Source organism: Saccopteryx bilineata, chromosome 5, assembly GCF_036850765.1.
Source record: "Saccopteryx bilineata isolate mSacBil1 chromosome 5, mSacBil1_pri_phased_curated, whole genome shotgun sequence".
Classification (NCBI taxonomy): domain Eukaryota; kingdom Metazoa; phylum Chordata; class Mammalia; order Chiroptera; family Emballonuridae; genus Saccopteryx; species Saccopteryx bilineata.
This window is the reverse complement of record NC_089494.1, coordinates 197550060-197576455: the sequence shown is the minus strand read 5'-3', so window position 1 is coordinate 197576455 and position 26396 is coordinate 197550060. Positions and strand designations below refer to the sequence as shown.

General features: G+C 37.0%; 1 protein-coding gene across 4 annotated transcripts in view; it reads left to right on the top strand.

The window, feature by feature from the left end:
• Positions 1-26396, top strand: part of ARHGAP24 (Rho GTPase activating protein 24) — an 881345-nt gene that overhangs the window by 611713 nt on the left and 243236 nt on the right. Inside the window, exon 1 of one of the 4 annotated variants that reach the window (XM_066233840.1) lies at positions 12916-13130. The exons of 2 other annotated variants lie outside the window; for them this stretch is intronic. The gene's annotated coding sequence lies outside the window, so the exon portion shown is untranslated. Of the gene's footprint in view, positions 1-12915; positions 13160-26396 lie in introns of those variants that run through there. One more of the 4 variants, XM_066233839.1, reaches the window with a different exon arrangement.

The window sequence follows — 26396 nt, the reverse complement described above, 5'->3', positions numbered from 1 at the left end:
CTGAATCCTATCCTGCTGTTTTGTTGTTTCCAGCACACACTGTTTCCAGCACAGGGTCAGAGAGGTCCCTGGACTCTCCTCCGCTCAGGGTTTTCACCCTAGGGCACCTTGTTGTCTCTAATTGTTGTCCTAACTCTGGATATTTTCATAGCATATTCCTGCATTCCCCCCCTTTTTTTTTTAGTAAAGATTAACAGAGAGTAAGATGGTTATAGGTTTAATGGATGGTGGTAGTCGCAGTGGAAGGTGAAGGTCAAGTATAGACAGAAACAAGTTATTAGGGGTTATAGGCATGTCTGTATTTTGCAAAACTTCAGCACAGCTGGTTAGATGTTTTAAGGATCCCAGGTGCTGTCAGGTGCTCCCTGAGTGCTTGGGAGTGAGTTAGGTGTTCCTCTCTTTTTTGGGTTCATTTCGGGAGGTGGACTCACTATCAGCTTCTGGGTCTCTGGGACTGGGTTGCTTGCTAGGGGCTGATGCCAGCTCATGATAAGGCTTTAGGTTCCTTGCTGGTATTCAAAGAGGACCTGTTGATAGCAAAATTGCAACATACCCTCATCCCCAGGTTAGTAATTTGACTAGATTCTGCCACTCAGGACCAACTAATATCATATATTCCAGTACAACAGTGGAACCTTAGGCCATTGCTCAGCTGGTATAAAATGCCTCTTGGCTTCAGTAAGTCCAGATGAAGAAATGTTTAAAAAATTAAAAGTAAAAAGAGCCTTATACAATTGTCCTTTTGGGATGAGTCTCTCCTCCTGACTCTTCCTTTTTTGTTTGTATAAGCTTATGTGAGTTTCTGAAGCTCCCAAGGCCCCTAAGAATGTTCTAATGTTCCTTTTTATTTTCCTATCAGGACAAGCCTTTTTCTAAAGTCCTTCCTCTCCTTTTCTCACCTTTGTCTACTTTCTCATTTCCTTCTCTCTTTTTTATTTCCTGCACAAACCTCTGTAACTTACACAAACCTTCTGTAACTTACACAAACTTTCTGCAACTTACACAAACCTTCTTTACTATTCAGAAATAATCAGCCTTCAGAACAATTTACTCTCTCTTTTCCTTTCAAAAGTACCTCCATACCTTATACCTTTTATCATTAAAACTGTACAATTTCTTTCTAATTAATCAGAGCTCTCAACTTCTAAAAACCTTAATGTTCAGTGATGACTAAGTTACTAATTAACAATTTTAGATTGATACCTTTATGACCATATTTTATGATCTTTAGAAACAGGTTCTTTCACTGGCAAACAAGCTTATATTTTAGAAAACATAGCAGAGATAACAGGAACCTTTTTGTGAACCTGGGGAAAACAAACATATTTTTTGTTAAGAACTTTAAAAGACATTAGTTAAATTAAACTAGTAGTGATAGCAAATGTATTTTTGGATCACCTAGTTAAAAAAAAACATTTGGAATAGTTTTATATTTTACAGTATTATTAATAATTGTGGAGAAAGCAAGTCTCTTTATTTGTCTTTCGTAACCTTCTAGGATGACTAAGGAGAAGGGAGGGGTATGAGCTACAAAGCTGCTTGGATTTTAAAAGTGCCCCTTCCTTTTGTATCCTTTGCATTGAGGTTGTGGTATTACACTTCTCATCTTTACAGCCTGCCCAGGGTCTGGAAAGGTGTTAATTCTCCTATTGTTCTCAAGACTACAATAGTTTCCAGTCTCTAGGAGAAGGTTGTAAGATATTTAAATAACCTGGTATCTCTTTTTTTCTTCTTAAAATTACCCTTAGTTATTTTTTTAAAAAAGAGCCAGATTTTCCTCATTACAGTGTTAAAACCAATTTTAACTTGGCCTGGCAATTTGCATAAACACAATAAAAATAGTAATTGATCATATTGGCTTTTTATAATCTGCTTTGCTGGAACTTTTTAAGGAATTTTTAGATTGAGTTTTAATTAGCCTCTCAAGGTACACACACACAAAAGCCAAGCTACACAGTTGCTATAAAGCTCTGCCTGTAATATTTCTGAAAATGTCCTTCTTTCCCATAGTTGTAACTGCTTTGTGACCTTGGTCACAGATTGTCTCCCTTTCCCAACCCTCAGTTCCCTCCTGAAGGCCTTGTCCCAAGGACACTTTCCAGAGCCTTCTCAGGGGAAGGGGGGTTGCTTAATGGGAGGGGAGGATTAGGTGAAGGAATTTGAGTTTTTAACGGGGCTCTGGATTTAAAGGGGCCATGGACCCAAACTTAACATTTCAGTCTTATGTTATTTAAGGAAAAGGGGCAAAGGTCTCCTCTTCTGTAGCTACTTCCTGCTGGTAAGGGTCAGTGAAATATCTAGGAAGAGGGGCTGGTCTGAGGTTCAGGCTAGGTGATGAGAACAATTTTAACAAACCCTTTCTAATCCCCAGGGGTCATTTCATATCCCATCCCAGTTATTTCAACCATCCCTTTGGTAAAAGCATTTGCCCAATCTTCTAAGTCTAAACTTTGCTCCTTCAGATACCAAGGGCATTGTTGTCAGATCATAAGCAAGATGGCAGTTAAATTCCGATCTGACACCGTGCAGCTCAGAGAAGTCCCCGTAGCTGTAACTTGAGACTCCGCTGCTCAGGGGAAAGGGAATTCCCCATGATGGAGAGATGAAGGAAAAGCGAAATCCCCTGGCCTGATCCCTAAAAGTGACCTCCCTGCAAGCATTCAAGCGCTATTACCCTGCGGCTCATGTCCCTTACCAAATGGGATGAGCAGACATCCTTTTCCTTTGCCAGGCTTTGAGAGGTTATTTCTTCTGGTTCCTTACGTGGGAAACCACTTGTCACAGTGAAAATAAACTACTTGGAGGCCAGATGAAATGCTCCAAAGGGCCAAGGGGATGCAAAATCCTTGGTCAGCAGACCAAGAGACTGAAGCCCTGTCCCAAGCCTTATTCAGATGTTTATTAGCAAATACAAACAACTCAAGGAAGGAGACAGAAGTTTTCAGGGGGTGAAATAAAGGACAAGGAACATGCTGACTTCTAATCTCTGTTCTGAGAGCCTAAACAATTTTCTGTTGTTAAATTGTATCCTGCTATTTTGCTGTTTCCAGTACAGGTCAGAGAGACCCCTGAATTCTTTTGCCTTAGGGCACCTAGCTGTCTCTAATTATTAATCTAACTGTGCATATTTTCATAGCCTATTCCTACATGGATGAAAAATATAGTATTCAGGTCTGAAACAGACAGCCTCACACAAAGCAATGATTAAGAGACATTCAAAAAAGAAATTTTGAGTACTTGATAAAAAGAGAAATGGATACTACAGATTGCAATTTACATATGTTCATTTCCTGGCAGCTTCTCACACATGAAGGAGTTTAGAGTCCTGATGTGACTCATCCATTTATTCAAATCAGAAAACATTTATTAGGTATTTGTTTGCTAAGCATCTTGATTGCTAGTAAAAATATTGTTGCAATTTTTATTTCTTTGCCACTTGATAAATTGTACAGATAGGTCCAGGGGTTTAAAAATGGGGGAGAGATTTTATGATGGAAAAAAGGGCATATTTATTACTGTGCTTGCTGACTTGGCTGTAAAGATCAACAAATTTAATAACTGTGCCAAAACTGGGGTAAAAAAAGATAATTTTCTCTTTTTTGAGGACAGATTTGTAAATATGTATGTGTCTGAACAAATATATGTGTTTGTGGATAGATATAGAAAGATGTAGATAGATGATAGGTAGATACATAGATAGAAAGATAAACTTTGATAGAATACAAAGCAGGCTGTTGAGAAAAATTAATTCTTAAGAATAATATTATTGAGGGTTGAAAGGCTAAGAAAGTTAAATTTTATATTATATAATTTGTATTGCTTATATTTTTATAAGAAAATGTTACTTCTGTATTAAAAAGGGATTAAAACAATATGAGGAAAATCTCCAGCTTCTTTATACATGGTTACATTGAAGCTTGAGATCCCATAGCACAAGTATCAACAGGCAATTTGTTTTCATTATTTTGTTTTGTTTTGTTTTCATTATTTTTTGAACTGTGCTCTTGTGTCTAGGAACTTGTTGAAGAATAAGACCAGGAAGGCACCTTCTCTAATCATTTCTAACATTCTGTCTTTTCCCCCTCAACATTTTGCCTTTTAAATGTGAATTCATTCTTTACTTGTGAAAAATGAGCATAGGGAAAAACTTTATACTTCTCAGGGAAATCTTTTCCTGCATAAACTCAAGAAGCTTGATCCTCAGTGTGTTTTAGGAGCCCAAGGAAGCTTACTATTTAAAAATTATTAAGCACAATGTGGTTTGGCATTTTTACATCTGACTTTTCCCCTAAGAAAATCCTAACAGTCTTCCTATTATATGCTAAAAAAGTGAAATGTATTCCCACTGCCTATGTTTGTATTCTTGAGAGTCTTTTAAAAAATATTATTCTTGTTACTATTACAATTGTTTTGTCAATAAGTGGCTATTTAAATTTCTTTATGATGCAACAGATATCATTCCAATTCTCATAGGTAAATAAACCTTAAGCAAATTTAAAACATATGAAAGATAATTATCTCAGATAATAGTTAAATTTCACATCTGATTGAACGTATGAGGTAATCTTACTAAATTCTCTTCATTTTAAATAAGAGAATACTAAGCCCCAGTGGAGTGAATGAAGTGTTCTGTCCAAGGTCAAATAGCTAGTTGCTGATAGAACTGAAGTTGGAAGCCTAATTAATATTGGCTGTTATATCCTGTCTGAACCTGGGAATGTTGGTTATTATGCTAAGCTCATCCTTTCCTTTGTCTAGCCTAGAAAGAACCTTGCCGTATAAAAAAAGATGTGCTCATCTCAGGAAAGAATTCAGGTGTGGGGCAAGAGAATAGATTAAGATTTGATTCAGTTTGACATTTAATAATATTGACTCACTGATGGTTAATACATTGAAAAGTAAAGTTTGTGTTTATTTTTCAATAATCAAAATAGCTAGGGGCACCTAGCTACACCATAGCAATATAGTACATAGTCGAAATGTAAATATATACATTAGTTTGAGACTAGACACTCTATACATTACTGTGATTATCATATAATGAGGTGTCTTTTTTACTGTTCTGTATCATTTTTAAATAAAATCAATTATAGGACTGAAATAATGAATATATTCTAATGGTTTAGTTGATCTGGCCTTGTATTGAACACCTTGTCCAAGTTGTGTAGTAATTCTGACTTTGCTTGTCTTGCCTCACTTTAGAAGCCAGTTATTCTAAGACCTATGACCTCATTCTTGATACTGTCACCATCTGAAGGTCAGGTTTAATGCTGACCTCTGGAAAGAGGTGATAAATATCGAATTGGCTTGTAGAGTTCTGATTTTTATCTGCTATTCCATTATAATTAATAATAATATCTGATTTTAATCTAAAAGAGTCAAGGTTTGGACGGTACAGTGTATGGTTACCCTACCCATAGTAGATGAAAATATCCTAGAGAAGGAATTGTCCTACTCCAACTTTAAGACAAATCTCATCATTGTTTTCTGTTTAAGCTATGTTTGTCCCTTTCTGTTTTCAACGTCTTAAAACTTTTACCTCACACCCTTCTGGATTCATTGAAACTGATTTGTCTTTCAAACTTTATTCTACTCAAAACTCAATATTTGACTTGATTGAAGTAACGTAATTAAGTTCACTTTTATTTTGGTTTCAACTGGCTATCCTAATAGAGTTTGAATAAATCTTCCAAGCTTAAAATTAATTAGGTTATCAAGAGGGATGAAGGATTTGTGCTGTGCAGGGTATTTAAACATATGGTTTCGTAGAAACTGCTAATACAGTTGTGCATTGGATCACAAATCTGAATGTGCTTATGGCTAGAAAACCGAAGCAGTTCTAAGGAATTTCTTAAAATATGGCTAAATTATGTTCTAGCCTCTTCAAGTCTAGTAACCCCAATTTTAAAAGGTGTTCAAAATTTATTTCTCAAAGAGAAACTTAGTATAAAAAATACGGGCTTTTAGTTAGATGGAGATTAGTCAAATTCTGCTATCACTCTTATAAGTTTGTGTCTCAGCTTCCCCATCTGTAAATTGAGAGTGTTTATGAAAAATGGCTTTTACATAATGAGGACTTACTACATAGTCATGTAATTTTAATACTGGATATATGATCTTATAGAGAATTTGGAAGTAAGTTTGCCTTTCCCACATCTTCCTAGCTGTGGAAAATTTTAAGTATCTTTTGAGGCCATCTCTGTCCCTCTATCCCTATGCCCAATTTCGGATCCCCACAATATCTTACTTGGATCAAGAAACAACCTCTTAAGTAGTCCTCATCAGTCCCTAAAGTTGTTCTCCACTTAGTATTCTCCTGTTTGTAATACGTTAGTAGCTACCTATTGCCTTTAGGATAAAAACCAAATTCCCGAGCCTGGCTTTTGACTATATCCCTTCTCGCATTTTACCTGTTAGTCTATATCTTTTATTCTAGGTGATTCACGTGTGCCCTATCTCCTGCCTGGGGTCTTAATCCTCTTCCTCTCTTTCTGCCTTCAAAATGTGCTCTGGTTTTATCTTCTCCAGAAGCTTTCTTTGGTCCCTTCCCATCTTGATTCCATGCTCTTTGATGCACACGTTTATAACCCCATGCTGATCTGCCTGATACTCTGCAAACTCCCACCTCCAAAGGGTAAGCATCCTAACATAAGATTTTTTCCTTTTTCATTATACCCAAGCATTGCACATTATGTGGACTCATATATATTGGCTTCAAGAAATTGAAGAGAGGAAGAGGGAAGGAAAGAAGAAATTTTATCTTATTTTCCTGGAAAAAAATGTTGTATTCTTGATAAAGAAAAATTATTATCCCATGAGATAACAAGGGACAATTATATAAACACCATTACCTAGCACAAGGCCTCTGTTGTCCAAAATTTGTAGCTTTGATTCATTAATTAAATCCACTTATGTACTTAGATTACTATGTACTTAATACTATAAAAGGGGGCACTTTTCTCAAGATTGATTTTAATTATTTTATTCACCACTGAACAGCAAGAGTGTTCAGGCAAGAAATTTTCTCTGCCTGGGAGTGCCTGAGGAACACAGCTGCTTTGACACTTGAGGAAAGTCATTTTCTTCCAAATAAAGAACCACTTCCTCTTTCCCTGCCATGACACAGCCCCCTTTCTGATGTGGCCGGACCCAGAGTGTAGTGAGCCAGTCATGTGATCCCACAATGTGCCTGAGCCCCAGGACCCAGAGAGGCTGACTCACTGGAGCAGGTGATTAGGAAGCAGTAGGACATGAGACAGGAGGGGAAATCTAATTTACAGCTCACTGGAGAGCTCTGAGTCAGCGTGGAGGAGATCCGAGGTGGGAGATTAAATTATCTGTGAGTTCACCTCTCTAAAATTATTTTGTCTGTCCCCCTTTCATTTAGAAAACATATGCTGTGAATGCAAGAATTTAGCTTCTGCTCCTGAAGAGTTGGCAGCTGAGAGCAATTTCTTGAAACCACCTGGACAGGATAGAATTAGCTTTAGGATATCTGCTATTTCCATAACAGCAACTATGACAGAGTTCAGGAAACAAAGGAGATGTCCGGAAGCTCTTAGGACCTTCTAGCAAATGTAATCACGTATCTAGTTAGGTACATATATCCATAGAGGATATTCCGGAAAGTCAAAGATATATTCTGACCTTTGTGTTAACAAAATTTAAGGGCTTAGAGGTACCTTGTGTAGATGTAAATGCCTCGAGCCCAGCAAGGGCTCTCATTTCCTGCGATGCCTAGCTCTGAGTCACAAAGAGATTTGCAAAGTTAAGTCAGTTCTAAAAGTAGATTCATTTTTGCCTTCATGATTATGAAGTTTTGTTAGTTATTTGTTGGCTGAAAAGTAGTAATCCAGGAAGGAAATATAATTAATTTATTCAAGAAATATCTGTCAAATGCCTATTTTATAGTAGACACTACTCTGAACACTGGTAATAATGTGGTTTAGAAAACCTAAATCTTATGATCTTACTTGTAATTTCTCATAAATTTCTGATCTTATAAAACTTATGCTAGTATATATATAATAAATGTATTTAAACTAACTAACCAACTATTTAAATGAATGAATAAGTACAAAAGAACCAAAGATCATCTTGGATAATGGTAAGTGCTATAAAAAAAAATCAAAATAGGAAAATGGCTTAGATCAGGGGTCTCAAACTCGCGGCCCGTGGGCCTCATGTGGCCCGCCGAACAATTTTGTGCGGCCCGCAGACTAATCCACGAAGTTCAAAATATTTTGGATAAAATTAAGTAAGCCTAGGGGCCTACTTGTATTTTTCATTTCTCTAGCATCCTAGCTAGATATTAGCTTAGTTAACAGCAGTTGTGATGTGAACTATAGTTTCTGGTCGTTTTGTGACACTGAGTAAACTGCATGTACGATTGTGCTTGTTGTACTGATTTTTTTTGTTGTTTTCAACTGCAGTGAGAAAAGTGTTGCGTAACAGTTGCCTTTTGTAGACCTAGTGCGGCTGTGATCTTGCTCTGCGGCCCACATGTTGAGTTGAGTTTGAGACCCCTGGCTTAGATAGTGAATATATACAGTGTGTTCGTAAAGTCATGTGCATTTTTGACCGGTCACAAGAAAGCAACAAAAGACAATAGAAATGTGAAATCTGCACCAAATAAAAGGAAAACTCTCCCAGTTTCATACCTATCCAGTGCAGTTCAATGTGGGCTCACGCACAGATTTTTTAGGGCTCCTTAGGTAGCTATCCCATATAGCCTCTATAGCCTCATCACTGACTGATGGCCTACCAGAACCGGGTTTCTCCACCAAACTGCTGGTTTCCTTCACTGCTTATCCCACCGAGTAATGTTATTCCTATGTGATGGTGCTTCATTATAAATGCACCGATATTCACATTGCACTTTGGTTATGGATTCGAATTTAGCGAGCCACAGAACACACTGAACTTTCCTCTGTACTGTCTACATCTTGACTGGCATGGCCGTGGGCTGCTCCACTGTATACATGGTGTTATGTCATCATCTGCACATGCGCACATGCTGCCACATCATCCTACAGAAACTAGGAGGGTTTTCCTTTTATTTGGTGCAGATTTCACATTTCTATCATCTTTTGTTGCTTTCCTGTGACTGGTCAAAAGTGCACCATGACTTTACGGACACACTGTATAAACAAGAGGAGAGAGGCTAGAGTGATCAATAAGTCTTTTTTTTTTTTTGGATGTGAGGGCAATCTGGTTGCGACATCTATCACCCCATTGATCGCCAGGGTTGATTCAGCTGATCTGGCTGGCTAGGCGAGTGTCCCCTTCCTCCCTCACCACTCCATGTGCATCCCTCCCAGAGCTGCGCGCTCGGTCGGTCAAAGAGGATGACCTTCCCCGCTAGAGGAGAGGACTGTTTTTCTGGTCAAGGGTATACGAGTAGCTGCGCTCCCCTGCTAGAACCTCCAAACAAGTCTCAAGAAGTCTTTTTTTCTGGGGAGCTGAGAAGGAGGTAATTCTGTGAAGGTAAGAGGGAAGAACATTCTAGAGAGATGGACTATCAGGTTAAGAAATCAGTAGGAAAGATAAAGAGAGGTAGAATTACACAGGGCCTTGGAGGCCATGATTAAGTATTTGTATTGATACTGAGGACAATGGGAAAGATTGTAGGGTGAAGCAGGGAAAATGTCAGAAAGTCTTTGGGGAGTATGAAGCAAAGGAATGATGAAAGACCATTAGTGGGTATGAAACGGGAGAAGAGGAAAACGTTGGCAGGTATAAAGCAGGGGAATGATGGGAAATCATCAGAGGGTATGAAGAGGGGAACAATCACTCTGGCTTCTGTGAGACTGGATTGTGAGAGGAGATAGGCAACAAAGTAGGCATGAGCTTGAGTTGTATTTGTGTATTTGTAATGTGTACTTGTTTCCTGGGACTGTTAAAAACGTCCATGTAAGAAATCTCCTCCCAAGCATAGAATATTATAATCCAGTAGCTGTTCATGCAATCACTTTCCTTCACTGCTATCAAAAATTGCTCCTTGAGATTCCTTAGTAAAAGCTTTCTTCTAGTATTACTGTAAATGTGAAAACTGAGAGGAAGAGATCAAGAGTTAGAGCATTCCAGTTGCCTTGCCTGTGTTAATATAGTCTGCCCTGGCGTTCACCTCTTCTGTGAGTCCTTCTCCCATCAGTGAAATCCAACTCCACAGGCCCAGCCTTCATAACACAGTGACTATTCCGCTCTAAACTACCCTAGGATTCTGAAATCCAGAGCATGCATGGACTATGTTGGGCAACCTGGAGTATGTCCAAAGGACCTAAATATAGAGGGACACTTTTTTCTAATGGTTATATATCATTGTGCTATTTTAGATTGTGTTGGGTTCACATATTGACAGCACATGCCTCCCTTCCAATGGGCAGAAATGAACCATGTCATGAATTACAAAGTGTGTTTGAGGGCCAATTTCCTGTTGCTGGCCCTGGTCACCAAAATTGCTAGTTCCCTCATTGCTTAATCTATTTTGAGAGACTTTGGTTCTTGAACTCAATACCTATAATCTATTGTCTGTGGTACAGCCCTCTTCTGCTCTAAACAACCTGCTGGTATGTGACTTCTCTTTACACCTTCCTTCCTGAGTCTGCTCACCAACCCTGAATCATCCTGATTCATTCCATCTAAATCTCTGTGTGTCTCCTCATAGCCTACTCCTCTTTCAAGGTTATACTCATATATCCTTCCTGCTCCTCCCAGCAGACAAAAGGCAAAAATGCTTAAATCAAAAGTAGAGTTATGAAGTAAAATAAAACTACCAAATACTTTTACTAAAGCCAAGTCATGTCTATCAGTGTGTCAAACTCCTGTCATATTTGACATATCAGTGTTATTTATATTATGTAGATGTTAATGCCTTTGGGATTTACCTTTGCACAGAGTTCAATTAGACAAAATTAATTGAGAATTAGTATCCTTCCATTGTATCAAAAAAGCACAAAGTATTGTTTTACAGGATTTTATTCTCAATATTTATGTGTTTTGAATCTCAGTTGCTTATTTGTCAGGATTGAAAAATTGATATAGTACCTATTAAGTATTCTACATTTTGGAAAATATGTTTGAACAATCTGATTGCCATTATAAAAAATTATACTTATGTAATTATTTGGTCACAATTACATTGCTTTCTTCCAAACATGATCTTAAAAGTAGATGAAACATATCAAAACCATTTCTGAAATGATGACTAACAGTTTAAAAATGGATCTTGAATGATCTGAGCATTTTCTAATTGTATCTTTGAATTGTAGTATGTAAAATATATTTGGCTTTAATATTTTAAGAAACCATATTGGATAGAAAGGTTAATAGTGGCCAAAGCAATTTTAATCTGGGCCACTTCATATTTTAGCTTATCTCATGCTAGAATGGATGTTGAGAGTGGGCAACTTAATGGATAAGATATAAATAAACTTTGGGAACATGCTTAGAGTGTGAAAATGGATTAAAAGATAGCTATAGAAAATTGGCCTTACTGCCTATATAAATTCATTTATTTTATTTGAAAATTATGCACTTCTCTTAAAAAGGTATTACTTGTCAGTTATTATATTCCATAAGGGAAGGATGAGGTAAGTTTATAAGTGTTCAGTCTGTCAAATAAGTGAATGAATGAATGAACCCATTTCTGAAAGGAAAATTTTAAAGGACTGTTTAAGGACATCACCCCTTCAGTTAGAAGAAATAATTTTTTCATATATAAGTAGGAAACTTAATTTGAAAGACAGCAAATAAAAATAGTGCTGTTTCTCTTTTATTTAACAAAATACATAATCAGTAATAATCAGAATTAAAACTGACAGTTTTTGGCCGGTTGCTCAGTGGATAGAGTGTCAGCCCAGGGTTCAATTCCTGGTCAGGGTACACAGGAGAAGCGATCATCTGCTTTTCTTCCCTTTCCCTCTCCCCCTTCTCTACCCTTTCCTCTCTGCAGCCAGTAGCTTGATTAGTATGAGCATCACGCCGGGCACTGAGGTTAACTCGGTTGGTCCAAGCAGGGCAGCCTCAGGAGCTAAAAATAGCTTGGTATTTGAGCATCGGCCCTTAGATGGGGATGCCGGGTGGATCCCGGTTAGGGTGCATATGGCAGTCTGTCTCACTATTTCCCCTCCTCCCACCTTAAAAAAAAAAAGACAAATTGGAAATTGGGATTTACAGAAATAGTAATGTGTCTAGTTAAAGAGCCATGTAACAATATCATTGATCCTGAGACATAAAAATGTTCTGGAAAGTACATGGTCATCCAACCACTATGCTGTATATCTGAAACTAATACAGAATACCATTGGATGAAAACTGTACTTAAAAAAATAAAAATAAATAAAATACTCAACAACAAAAAGCATTCTGGAAAATCTGCAAAGAAAACAATTATATTCTAAGTATACAAAGATAAAAGGCATTATAAGGAAACTTTCAGTATTAATTTATAATGGAGGAAAATATTTTCTCTGGGAACAGATGGTTCTTATATCGTTAATTGTTATACTGCTCCCTGCCAACTCATTTAAGTATTATACAAGGATAGAGAGTAAAAAAGGTAAATCATTTCCCCTCAGGTGCACCAGTGTAGTGGAAAAAGCACTGAATTGGGAGTTGTGACACATGGTCTCTGTTGTTAGCTGTGGCACTAATTAGTTATATGAGTGACCTTATATAAATTATATTTTCTCTGGACATCAGTTTCCTTACTTATAAAATGAAAGCATTTGGGCTAAATTATTTTTAAGTCTCTGATGTACTTTCTATGGTTCTCACTTTTTTTTATTTTTTGGTCTCTTTTCTAAGTGCTCAGATACTACATTATTTAAGGTATATTTCCTAATAGTGCCTTTTTTTTTTTCTCCTCCCGTCTCCCTCTCTTTCTTCAATATATGGGATAGGAGGATACAGACTAAGTCTGAAGGGAAGGAGGAGGAAGAAAATTAGCCACAGGAAGAGTTTATATCCCCCTCTACAAGAAAGCTTAAATATAGCTACCACTGCTTGGAAAGGAATGATTTATGTCCAAACAGCATTTTCCAGACAAGCTCTGTACTTTTTTGCCAACAGAATAAACTTTAAACTGAAGGCAGTAGACAGTTAAACAAGAGTCGGCACTGGAAACAGCTGTGAGTAGACAAGACCAGTTACTTAAAAGGTACTGTTTTTTACTCACCGAAATCTCCTTCAGGCTTCATTTGTTTCTGGGCACAAGTATTCCGTGGTCATTTGACCTTTTTCTTTCACCTTACCTCTCTATTCGGAGAGAAAACACATTCTTTAAAAGATCTTAGCTTTTTAGTTACAGTGTTTTATGGGTGTTGATATGTGAAGCTACTAAGATTTTAATTTCATTTTGTTATATTTTGTTTTCAGGAGCCAAATGATATTTGTTGTTATTTTACTTTAAAGCGTTGTTTAGCTTTGTTCTTTTGTTGCTTCTAGTTATGAGTATATTTATGTCTATTGTTTTTGTGGGATAAAAAGGGAGATGCCTTAACGTTACAGAATGTACAGAATGTTCTTGACTAGGGGAAAGGGATGAGTTAATGCATCTTCAGCTCGAACTATAGAACCAATATAGAGCCAATCAAATAAGCGGACCAGGGCAGGGGTGCTCCAGGCTCTTCACTGACTTGGTGGAGGCTAGCTGACCCCCTTTTAGCCTTGTGAATCAGACCTGGAAACCATGCATTTTTGAATTGGGGTTTTACCTCTGGTTGGCTTTTATATTTAACTGTGTATTTTAACGTTTCCTTTTCTTCATTCCCATATATATATTTTTAAAAATTCCAGTAAGTCTTATTTTTTTTAAAATAAAATTTATCTTCTATAAGCCCATCCACTTTAAAGGACTAACATTCCTAAGAAGAATGACATTTGAAATAAGACTCCAAATCATTGAACTTTGGAGGGACTCTCAGAGCAAAATGGGAACAGCCCATAAGTGTCAGTGGAGTGGACAGATGAGACTTTCTGAATGATGGTGACTTACCCCTATCATTCGGGGTGTCACTCTTTTCCCAGAGGACTAGATAGCTAATATATAATAGTTGTTGCTGGCCAATAGGCAAATAATTGACAGTTAAGGGATTTTACATATGTGGATTTTGCAAAAAGTGAAAGCTCATAAGTCTATCACTTCAAACTCCAAAAGTTGTAGAAAGCATTTGGCTATTTTGGGTTAGTTAACTTTCTGAGATCCTCTCTATATTTTGATATCTCTCTAGAGAAAACTAAATTTAATTTAATGTTTTCTGAATTGCTCAGCTTGCTTCTTGTGGATACACGTTGTAAAACTATTCCATAATGTAATGATACATCGGGGGCCTATTCTGTGGAGTGTATGGTTATCGTTTCTTATGTAAAAAGATCACATAATCACTGTGCTTTTCAAAATTCTGTATCATATTTTTTCCTCCAGCATCCACCATTCATTTGGAAGTGTGACTTTGTTTTTCTTTTTATTGGCGTGGACAGTTTGCGTTTTTCTAACAACTCCTTTCAACCTCAACCACCCCTTTATAATTACTATTTTTTGTGTGTGTGCTATGCACAAAGAAACCAAGGAAAAAGGTTTATAAAAAAGTATGGGTGGAATAAGAAACAGTAATATTACCCAAGGACCCAAGAGATTCTCTTCTGAGAAAAATGCATGTGTTAAAGTGCATAGACACAATGACATCTATTTTGGGTGCTCAGGAGACTTTTGGTTTGTGTCCAAGTTCTTCGTTGTGGTCTGTAGTAGAAGTTGCCATGGAAGTGGCTATGGCAGAAATCAGGCATTGCTGCATCAGAAAGTCCTGTTTGTTCTTTCATAAAGTTTTTGGAGGTGTTTGTCAAGGAATCAATGACTAATCAAATCCCAAAGGGCAGTATTTTATTTTAGTCCCATTCACCCGTATGCTATTCACATGCATACATGGCTGGGAAATTGTATAATGCTGCTATGTAGGAACCAGTTAGAGAAAAGGAAAACATATTCATCTGCCAGTCTGCATAATTCTTCTGTATGAGATTATGCTTTAGAGAAAATAATGTAACGCTAATTTTCTCAGTGATATCTTGATTTCTTTAATGGTATCCTTACTTGTAACTTCTTTTAAGCTGAAAATACTATAAAGCAATTTTATAAACTCTATATATTGAATTTAGTAGCACCATATAAGTTTTTTTATATTCAGTATATTTTATGTTGTGCATTTCAGAACAAAAAGAATCACCAGTTACTCAATGATCTTGAGAGTGCTAAAAGTCACTTTTATTAATCCCACTTTACACAAGAAAAAAAATCTGGATATATTAAACAAATACATGAGAACATAAACTGAGTCCAGGATAATTCTGCATCCCAACTTTAATTAGAGTCCATTGCCCATTACTTGATCATTCAGCTTTATTTAGAAATATGCTGTGAGGCCTTTTGTGTTAGAGGCCCTTCTGGCCTAAGTTATTTTTGAAATATACATTTTACGTAGTTATTATAGAAATTATTTCTGGGCTTTAAAGGCTCTGGTAGTATACATAGAAAGCTCTTTCTGTTTCAAATAATGAAATAGGGAATTATTTCATGTCTGTACCAATAATTTTGGAGTCCACATGGATGCATTATATAAAACTTAGAGATTTTGCTAATTTTTGCTCCCTCCTCTTTCTGTTAAACAGAATAAGAGACAGTAAAAGTTATTTTAAAATAAAATGTTATTCCAAATTGAAACACAGCTCTTAAAATTAAAAATAATTATCTTAAGTCAATGCAATAAAGTTTTTCTACACTTGACTGAGTCTTTCAATTTAATCAAAATTTTATTTTCACATTCATACCTAATTAGGGAATTTTACATATGAAAAGATGTGTATTTTATAATGAGAACTAGACTACCACTGAACCTCCTGAAAACTCTGTGCCATCATGAATACACATTTCTCTTTACAAAATGCTTTTTAAAACTGAAGGAAGAATCCACTAAAATAAACTAATGCATGTTAGTGTTCACTGGTATGGCTTACAAGGGTCCTTCTTAACCCAATGTGATAAGAATTCTCCAGAAGCCTCAGACCCTACCTCTTCATGAACTGGAATCAGTGAGCAAGATTTGAGGTTTCCAAAGAGCTACCAAGCTAAATGCTTGTGGACAGCTGAGAAAACTATCAATATTCCTGAAGGTATTGAACAGGGAAAGATAATTGCTTTGTTCTCATAAAAATCCTCAGGTAGTTCATTTGCAGTTATATCCTCTCAGAAAATATGCTCAAACTGACTCAGGTATGTTCTTACATACGAAATGCCTTTGTTTAATGGACTAAATTGCTATTTTGGACAATTTAAGTGGGGATGTGATTAAAGACCAAGGTTCTTTTTGTACATTTTAATCATGTCACAAATTTTCGTTGAATGTATATAACTTTCGATCTTAAAAGTAAAATGGCATTAACAAATAAAATGATACTAAAGTTATATGTTTTATACCTCTATATTATTATTGAAGTATTTATTTAGTTTACTGTTGGGTCATGCTAAAACATGAAAATCATCATTATGCAGTGCCACTTAATAAATTACAAAGTTGCTCTTAGCAAACAGTCATTTGGAACTGTAAATTGCTATAAAAATATCTGGTACCTGTGTTCAACAATAATTTAAAAAGTAAATTTGGAGGACATGAAGCAGCCTTTTCTATACCCTGGGTTTTTGCTTTTATTTTGTTGAAGGTGTTATGGAATTTATAATACATTTGTTATAAGCAGATACTGCTGTTATTTTTATCTTATTAATATTTATTATTTTATTGGTAAAATAGAAGGAAATTAAAAGAACAAATGTGACTGAGTCTAAGACAATTTCATACACCAAATATGATTGGGGTGATCTTAAAATTTTACAGAGTAATTTTTAAAGATTATGTAAGTTATATATATAGAATTCAAGGTAAACACTGATGTCTTTTCAAAGTAACAGAATAGAAAAATAATCCTAAGAAACAGTTTTCTTTTGTTTTAGCTTCTCTCTATAATCCGTGTTCTGTCAAATGTGTTTAATATCAAGGGACCCTCTGCGATGCTTCTCTGTATCAGTGCTAGTCCCACAGGGAAGGTAACACTTGCTTGTCCTCCATCCCCACACTAAAAAGTATTATGAGTAGAAATAAATACAATGGAACTGAAGGCAACTTTCCTACAAACGTCGGGTGTAAAATGCCGTACATTACTTATAAGGCAGTTAACAACCACAATTATGCAGAGGGCAATAGTAGAGGGAAATAAACCATTGTCATCCATTCCACACTATAATGGATTCACTCTTATTATTAGGTTACTTTCTGTGACTGTGCACATGATATAGTGTCAATTTTTGTTTGATCTTATTTTTATAAAATTAGCTTAATATTACATATTAATATTCTACGTTTTTTATTTAACATTTTATTGGGACATTTTTCTATATTATTCAGAACACTTTGGGGAAAAAATTTACAGCTGCATAATATTCTATTCTATGTCTATACAGTATATAGTAGAACATGTCCTCGTTGTTAAGGGCCTGCATTGCTTCAGTGTGTTCTGTCATGAATAAAATAAGAATGATGTTTGTATGATTTTTGCTCATTTGATTATTTTAGAGCTATAAAGACTTAGAAATTTGCAAGTCCAAACCCATCTTTTCCCAGAGTAGGGAAACTAAGTCCAGAAATATTATTCATCTAGAACCTAGTCTCCCAGCTTTCAGTCTAATGTTTAAATCCATCCAGAAGAAGTAATGACTGGGTGTTAAATTTATTCAGGGGCAAGAGGTGAAAGCACAGTTTCCTTCTGTTTGAGTAAGAGGTCAACCATGTACTCTATTCTCTGAGAACTCCCCAGGGAACTGAATGGTTCTCATACTAAAGGAAGAACTTAAGATTCCCTGCCAGAGTCTTTATTGCACAAGGGGTGATAAACATACAATAGCTATGGGAACACTTAAAATAGCTGTCATTTTGTTAATGAGTATTTACTAAAGCATTTCCTGGGCCATGAGTGTTTATGGAATTTTTAAACAAAATATTTATGAAGATGAAACTAGGACTTGCTTCAGAAATTATGTCCTTTTCCTTGCACCTTCTCTTCTCCTTAGTGCACAAACAATGTTCAAGCCTCTGCTACTCCACACTCCAGTAAACAAACACTCAACTTTCTTAACCAAGCTCTCTCCTCCTGATGCCAAGAAAAAAATGTGCATTTTTCTGTCTCTGTTTCCTTCCGACTCTATAACCCTTTGGCTTCTCAAGGGTTGCTAATGACAGCTGCATGAACTATGAAATCCAACAGCTTTCTATCCACAGCCGTGCTCACCTTGGCTCTTTCTGTCATTTACACTGCTGCCATGCTCTTGTATTTTGACAGTAGGGATCTTGTTAGAGTGTCTCTGCCCCTTTTTTCCTCATTCTCTGTAGAGAGCCCCTGTCTTCATCACACCTCCTCGTTATGGGTGTCTGTGTTTCATTTTCCCCATTTAAATTTTCTTCCTCAGACTGCATCCATGGTTTCAACTTGAAGCTTGATCTAGCAATGTGGTCATCAAGTTCTCTTCTAATTCACACTTCGTGCGTTCTAACGAAGGTCCCCTTCCTCTGGATGCACAGCTTTCCATGTACATCAGGACCTTGGTTGGGTTTCAGCCTGAACTTGATGGCTCCACCTTACTCCAGCAGAGCCCGCCCCCGCCCCGTCCAGTACCATGCGGTTTCAGGTGTTCTTGTGCTTCAAACTCCACGTTGTTCATATACTCAAACAGCCCTTCATCTTCTACCTTCTTCCTCACTTCCTGTACAACCAAGTGACAGTTAAAATTTTAAAAAAGATATATTCCTGGCATTTTTTCCCTCCTTTCCCATGGCCACCATCTTGCTCAGAATTGAATAATCTCTTCTTAACCCCCTGTCTCCTCCCTGGGATCTTTCTCTCCACTACTTGGCCAAGATCTAATCCACCTTCCACACTTCCAGCATTTTAAAGGATATATATACTTTTTCTTTTTCTCTCAATAATTCAATGAGTCTTTAGTAGACAATTAAGACCAAGAGCTATGCAGTTGAATTTTAGGGTCTGCGGTCCAGGTTGGGCACATTTTACATGTATCATCCTATGCAACTTGCTTAATTCTAAGCCTCCATTTTCTTACAAAATTAGGGTACCAGAAGGGCAAGCACATTATCAAACCTCTGTATGTGCGAACACAATGCTCTGTGCACTTCTAATGCGTTCCTGCAGTTAGTACTCAAAGAGGAACATTTTATTAGATTTATACTAAGCATTCTAAAAAAATGGAATGCAATTAATCTTAAACAGACTGGTTTATTCTTTATGAGTTCAATGTGTGTTTTGAAGAAGTCTACACTAAAGTTAAGCCCAGTTAATACCAGTGACCTTGGTCCAGTTACAACTGTGGTAAAACAAAGGTAAGTGGATGTCTTGTTTTGAGACAAAGGCATCTGCTCTCTCTCTCTCTCTCTTTTAAGAAAGGGGAGCAAGAAAAGTAAAGATAGCATTCTTTTTTATAATGACAAATAGATGATGCACATATACACTTCTTTCTTCAAAAGAAGTGTTTCTATGGTTTTTCTCTATTTTTCTTTATGACCCCACCTTATAATCACAAAACAAACAAGTACAGTAGCTAGAAATTGATCTCAGTTTTTTGTTTTGTTTTGTTTTGGGGTTTTTTGACAATAGGTTCTCTGCCTCATTTGTAGAATGTTTCTTTTTCTTTGAATTTAAGAATCTATGCAGCAACATCATATTTAAATGGGAATACTCTAAAGCAGGCGTCCCCAAACTACGGCCTGCGGGCCTCAATGCGGCCCCCTGAGGCCATTTATCCAGCCCCCACTGCACTTCTGGAAGGGGCACCTCTTTCATTGATGGTCAGTGAGAGGACCACTTTATTTGGCAGCCCTCCAATGGTCTGAGGGACAGTGAACTGGCCCCTGTGTAAAAAGTTTGGAGACCCCTGCTCTAAAGTAATAAGAAAGGGTTTTCAGATGTATGCCAGGAATATTATTCCTTTATAATTTTATCCTGGAGCAATAAGTTAATTTAGTTTTTTCAAATCAACACATTCCTCTCACTTTGAGTAGATAAACTGACCATTTATCCCAGTATCCATCCTGGGGTTTTTGAAAGCTATTGTTAATGTGTCTTCCAGTGCTTCCCCCAGAGACTGCCAAGGTGTTTGTATCCCAGAACTTAGGTTCTTTCTTCGCATCGAAGGGTTCTGTGGCTTACTTCATTTTCTTAATGAACTCATTCATTACTTAAAAATGGAAGGTGCATAAATCATGACAACAGGGAAGTTGGATAAAATTTTAAAGATATTGTAATTAAGACCCCTCATATTCCAAATGATTCAAACAATCTAATGTAGGCTAAGTGATTTATCAACGGTCATAGAGCAAGTCTAGACCATGCTTCCTGTCTAAGGACATCTGCCTTACAATCATCCTAGCAGCTTGTTGGAATATTAATTGCATTGAATAGTTTCACAACTACAATAGAGATAGACACAACTCTTCTCTTTCCTTCTCCCTGCAGAGTTGGAATCCAGTGGGTATATTAGAGATCCATTCTATTTTTCATTCACAGGAGCTTCTTGTTGGTGGGGAAAGCCTTTCAAACAGTGTTTGCTTGACTAAACTTCTTCAGTGCCTGGAATGTGAATGAGTGGCATATATCACAAAAAAGTAATAATAAAATATTTATAAGTCATCTCCAAAATGCAAGTCCCACTACTTCATAGTGTTCTTTGAAGTAAAGTAAATCTCTACATTGGAGACGTACATTTAAAAAGTATTAACATTACCTTATAGCATTTTTATCATATGAAATATCATATTTCTTATGAACACACACATAGATCAGAGAAAATAGATTGGGATCACTAACTTGATAAGAGTGAACATTTCTCTTTCTCCCTTCAAGTCTATCACCATCTCTGCCACCTTCTCATATAAACACTTGGCATCAGCATTTCTCTACAGTCTCCCCTTTGTGTTATTTGCCACATGCTGGTGATGAAGAGTTTAGACTGCTCTTCCTGGTTTTGTTCTTGGGAAATTATTACCTCTTCTGCAATGCTCTCCCTGACTCTGCTCCTCCTTGCCTCCCACAGCCCTCTCCCAGGGCTTTAATCCTTTTGCATTTTAACTTCTTACTTAATGGCCCCCTTTTCTAGCTCAGCTACAATGTAGGGACAGGGGCTTTGCTTTACATGTCTGTATGGTCAGAGATTAGCACAGTGTCTGACACACGGATGCCCAATTTGGGGGTCCAGTATTTCTCTAGTCTTATTGTTGCAAAAGATTCTAAATCCTGCAGTATTCTCACTGATGGATCCACCAACTTTAGACTAGATTCCTGGTTAGTTGTTGGAAAGTAAAAAGACACAAGCAGAGAACACAAACTTGCTTTTATTCCCACTTGGTAAAATACTTTAGGTTTTTGAGCTACACATATTTTATTTCATAATAAAGCTGGTGAGCATCCGAGTGTCTGATTAAACTTTGTTTATCTTAGCTTCCTCACTTTTGTCAGAGTTTCAGGAGCTCTTTCACATGATGAGAACTTAGACCATGAGTAAACATCTCAAAATATTTTTTGAATGTCAGCACTAAGTTTATTCCTTACATTTGCTCAAATTTCATTTATTTTTATGACAACTACTGCCTCAGAAGAGAAACAACTCAGACAAAAAGTGCTTTGGATGTTTTTGTTTGAGATAGCTTTTGAGTTTCAAAAGGCTAACTCTATTAAGCTTCAGAATCCAAAGTTTAAATTATAACAACAAGGACAAAAACCAAATAAAACAGATCTCTTTATCCCATGGCTCAAGGCAGATAATGATTCTCATGTAGTGGGGACAGAGGGACCTTAAATGCTTGCAGGATGATGGGATTCTGAGTAAGGGCTCCACGTCTTGCCATCCTTGGCACCAGTCCTTGAGCTGCATGTGGGAGACAGAACTGAAAAATTGGATCACATTGAGAAGATCTAAGAGCATAGGAATCTGTGAATCACTTCCTGTATGAAGTGCATGGAAGCTACAAAACTCAGCATCATTTCTTAGTGCTGCTGTGCTTGGTGCCAGGTTATTATAAGTGGGTATCTAGGCAGACATGTCCAAAACAACCTCCTGCTTATCCCCCTGCCCTACATGTAACCAAGAGGGGAAGAGAAGGAACAGTGACAGCCAAACCTAGAGGAGATAAGAGTCAGGACAAGAAACACTTAGTCCATGGTCTGTGGACAGGGATGGGGAAATTGGAATCTCAGAGATGCATGTGTGGGAAAGATGACTATAGACCCAATTCCCACTTTCCCACATCTCTGATATGGAACCTTGGAGGTCCCTGAGATTATATGGCTCCCGGTAATGTGGACACCCTGAATTAACCAAGATTAAGTTTTAGCCATCTGATAGAATTAAAAAAAATGAGTGTTACCTTTTATACACTAGATTTTATAGAGCAACATTCATTCATTCCTTCTACATAAGTCATATATATTTTTAAACCTAAAACTAATTGCTTTTAGCTATCTATTTTACCCTAGACAGTGCTGGTGTAAAATAATGGTTTATAATTTTATCAAAAGTCTGAACTGTACTTGTTTTTCTTTGAATTTTGAGGGATATCAACACTATAAAGACAAAGAATAAGATTTGAGTTGTTTAGGTCTTAGGCATAGAGGTGAGAAAGCTAGGGAATGAAAGAGTAATCTTCTTAGAGAATTTCTACTCTTGACAGTTTAATAAAACTTCACATTTTTGTTTCTGTTTCATCCAAATTCTGATCAGTAAGGACCAGAAACATATGCTAGCTTTTTATTCTTTACTGATGTTATCTCAAGTGACACAGAGAAAATGCTGAAATTTTGGTGAATTGCTCAGCAGGATTGTTGCCTGGCTAAATAAATGTGCCTTATACATGAGCCCATACTGGTCAGGAGTGATCCTTACTCATGTTCTTAAAGCACAGCTAAGCTGCCCCAAAAGTAACATCTTCTCAGTGTCTATGGGCTCCAAAGAGATCAAAAACAGAAAGAAAAAAATTATTTACTGTCTTTCTGAGGGGTTTACAGTTTACTCAAAGAGTAAAGGCTAAATTTGGACTTGTCAGTAAGTTCCCTGTGAAGATCTAAGTCCTGAGAAGTTTTTAACTCAACTTACTCATGTGCGAATTTTTCAAATTCATGTCCTATTTAGATTTCCACTGGTCCTTTGGGACATCTTGGAATTTCTTGGCCAAAACTTAGTAACTGAATGGGTGTGGCTCAATTTCCTACTACCCAGTCTGTAGACAAAGAGGGTTGGTATGCAGAAGTAGACTTGTGTGTATGGGTTGGGTGGAAATTGTCACATTACGCAAATGAAAGCGCTGAACAAAATTATTTTCTGACAGTCCAGGCATAGCATACCACAGGTTTAACAACAATGAGGTTTAATTTGAGGAAGCAGTCAACATCAGGGGTACCATGGTATGGTGAATGAGATCAACCAGCCAGAGCGAGCAAGATGGTAGGCAAAAAAACAGGTATACTCAACAAGTCAATCAGCCTCTTGTTTTCAGGGACACTAGTCAACAGATTAACTGGAGTGCAGATGAAGACTCTTCTTTAAAGTGAAATGGAAAGCAAGATGCAGTTTCATTGAGCAACTGGGTATTAGATACTAGATAGAAACTAAGACACAGACATAGCAAAAAAGCAAAAAACTCAGAATGTGTTAGGAGAACACAAAACCTGATCCTAGAGAGTGTGGAACAGGGCTGAACTCACAGTGAGAGCCCAATGGTAGGAGGAAGAAACAAAGTACTAATACTGGTAATGAGAGAAAACCAGGTATCCTGCAGGAGTCTGTCTGTCCTGCACTTCTGATATTCATGGTTGACTACTGGAAGATCCTAAGGGGGTGGGGAAGTTATTGACAGGATGTTAATCATTTCCTATAAAACTGTGGTGGATCTGAGAGGCAGTGTTAAGGATACTTGAAAATTTCTTCAGGATGTCTTATTAAGCCATCAGTGTAGCATTTCCTATTCAAAGATTACAAGATTCTTACATCTCCTTCCTTTAAAATCTGATGTTTCATTGCTTGAGTTTCCATCCTGTCTTCCAATGCTTTGATTTAAAATATTCTTTACTCTTACCTTCTTTCAATACATCTGTGGATTTAGGGTTTTTTATAAGCAGGTACAAAAATTACCTGAAGAACTTAAAATGCAGATTTCTGAGTCCTTTCCCAGTCTCTGATTCAACTAATCTGTTATGGGGCCCTGGAATATGTATTTTAACAAGAACTTCAGGTGATCATGATACAGGTGGTCCATTGACCACATTACAAAAGGACTGTTTTAACTCATCTAAATGCCTTGGGAAATTTGACAATTCATTGGCCATTTTACATCTCTCAGACTCCCCATGTAGCAGTACAAATCACTCTTTGTTATACCATACATCTTGACTTTGGCTGGAAAAATGATCCCCATAACTATATCTTAAGCCAAAACATTGAGAGTCTTAGAATACAATTCAAAATTCAAGATAGAGTGTGTTTTGGCTGTCTTTAATATTATTGTATCTACAGTTTAAAGGGCAATTTACTTTTATTGAAATCCAGATCTATTATGAACTATAAAAATGGTTTAAATTTATACCTGAAATGTAAGATTGTATCTGTTTGCTCTTTCTAGAGTGAAATATCTCTCCTTCTTGTTTACTAGAGAACTGTTTTTTCAACTGAAATCATAAAGATAGCTACAGACTCCTGGTAGAAATTAAAAAGGAATATTTGGGATGTTTATGGAGTCTCTTTTAGAATTGGAAGCTGGGCAACAAACAGTCATCACATATGGGAAAGATTTACATTGCCTGAATAGGCTCAAGTTTGATGTAGCATAAATGGTATTTTCAAGAGCTCCAGTTCCCCAGATTTTCCATGGCTACAGTATATGCTCTTGTCTCTGCTGAGAAATATGCTGGTCTAGGGAATAACGAATAAGCATTCTTCCAGGCACTATAGTCATAGTCTTTTGTTGTTGGCCAAGTTTAGTTTGACTGTTTCACATATGATTTTGTTCTCCATGAACTAGATTGGAAAAAATGAAAAACTGGTCTAAGAATATCAGGCGTTTAAACACTAATTGGTAAACATTTATTATTACTAAGGTCTATAAGAACCAAACAGCAAGCTTATGCCATGCATTGAGATAGTCCAATGCTGGTCAGAATTGTTGTGTTTACCTTTTTTAACCCAACAATGAAATAAGGAATCACAGAAAGGAAGGAACTCCATTATATAACGTATAAAGCAAATTGTCTAAAATAATGCAGATAGAATTGGAACTAAATGTCCATATTTGAGGAATCAGTGAGAATCTGGGAATTTAAGTCTCCTTTAAAAAAATTCTTTTTTATCATGACCCTATTATGTTCAGTGCTATAAATTCTGCTGCTATAACATTCATGTAGAACATAAGGACATATTTAAGGGTAAAAATAGGAGGCAATAATGTAAAATGCTGCTCTTTACCAAAAGTGGTTAGGTCTTGAGGGTGACCCCAGAAAAAAAATTCTGTTTTAAAATACTGCATCATATATTATGTTCACCAAGGATTGTCAACTCTCTGCTTTACATAACAGAATTAAACTTCTCCCTTCTTTTGATATTAGTCAGGACCATGTACCTTGCTTTGGCCAATGAAAAATGAACAGAAGTGATGTGTCTCTCTTCCAGGTGAAGGATTTAGGTGCTGCTGTTTAGATCATCATGTGCTCTTCCTATTGCTTTGGGATTGTGGAAGCTCATATTGGTGTCCTAAATGGCTATGATGAACTGAGGCACAAATGTTGTTATAGAATTGTTAGGGCAGCATCATTTAGCTTACCCAACTAATTAAAAATTTAGACATGGCAAAAAACACTTCAGGGGTTTTGAAAGAAAATGGGACTGTTCCAAGCAAAAATGAAGGTTACCAATATGTATGATTGTTCATTGTTGAAGTTTTAAAGGAATTCTAGAACCAGTGTGATAGAAAGAATCATGCTTGTTAGTTCAATTGCAGCATCAAGTTTGAGTTTTTTTTTTTTTTCATTTTTCTGAAGCTGGAAACAGGGAGAGACAGTCAGACAGACTCCCGCATGCGCCCGACCAGGATCCACCCGGCACACCCACCATGGGGCAATGCTCTGCCCACCAGGGGGCGATGCTCTGCCCATCCTGGGCGTCGCCATGTTGCGACCAGGGCCACTCTAGCGCCTGAGGCAAAGGCCACAGAGCCATCCCCAGCGCCCGGGCCATCTTTGCTCCAATGGAGCCTTGGCTGCGGGAGGGGAAGAGAGAGACAGAGAGGAAAGCGCGGCGG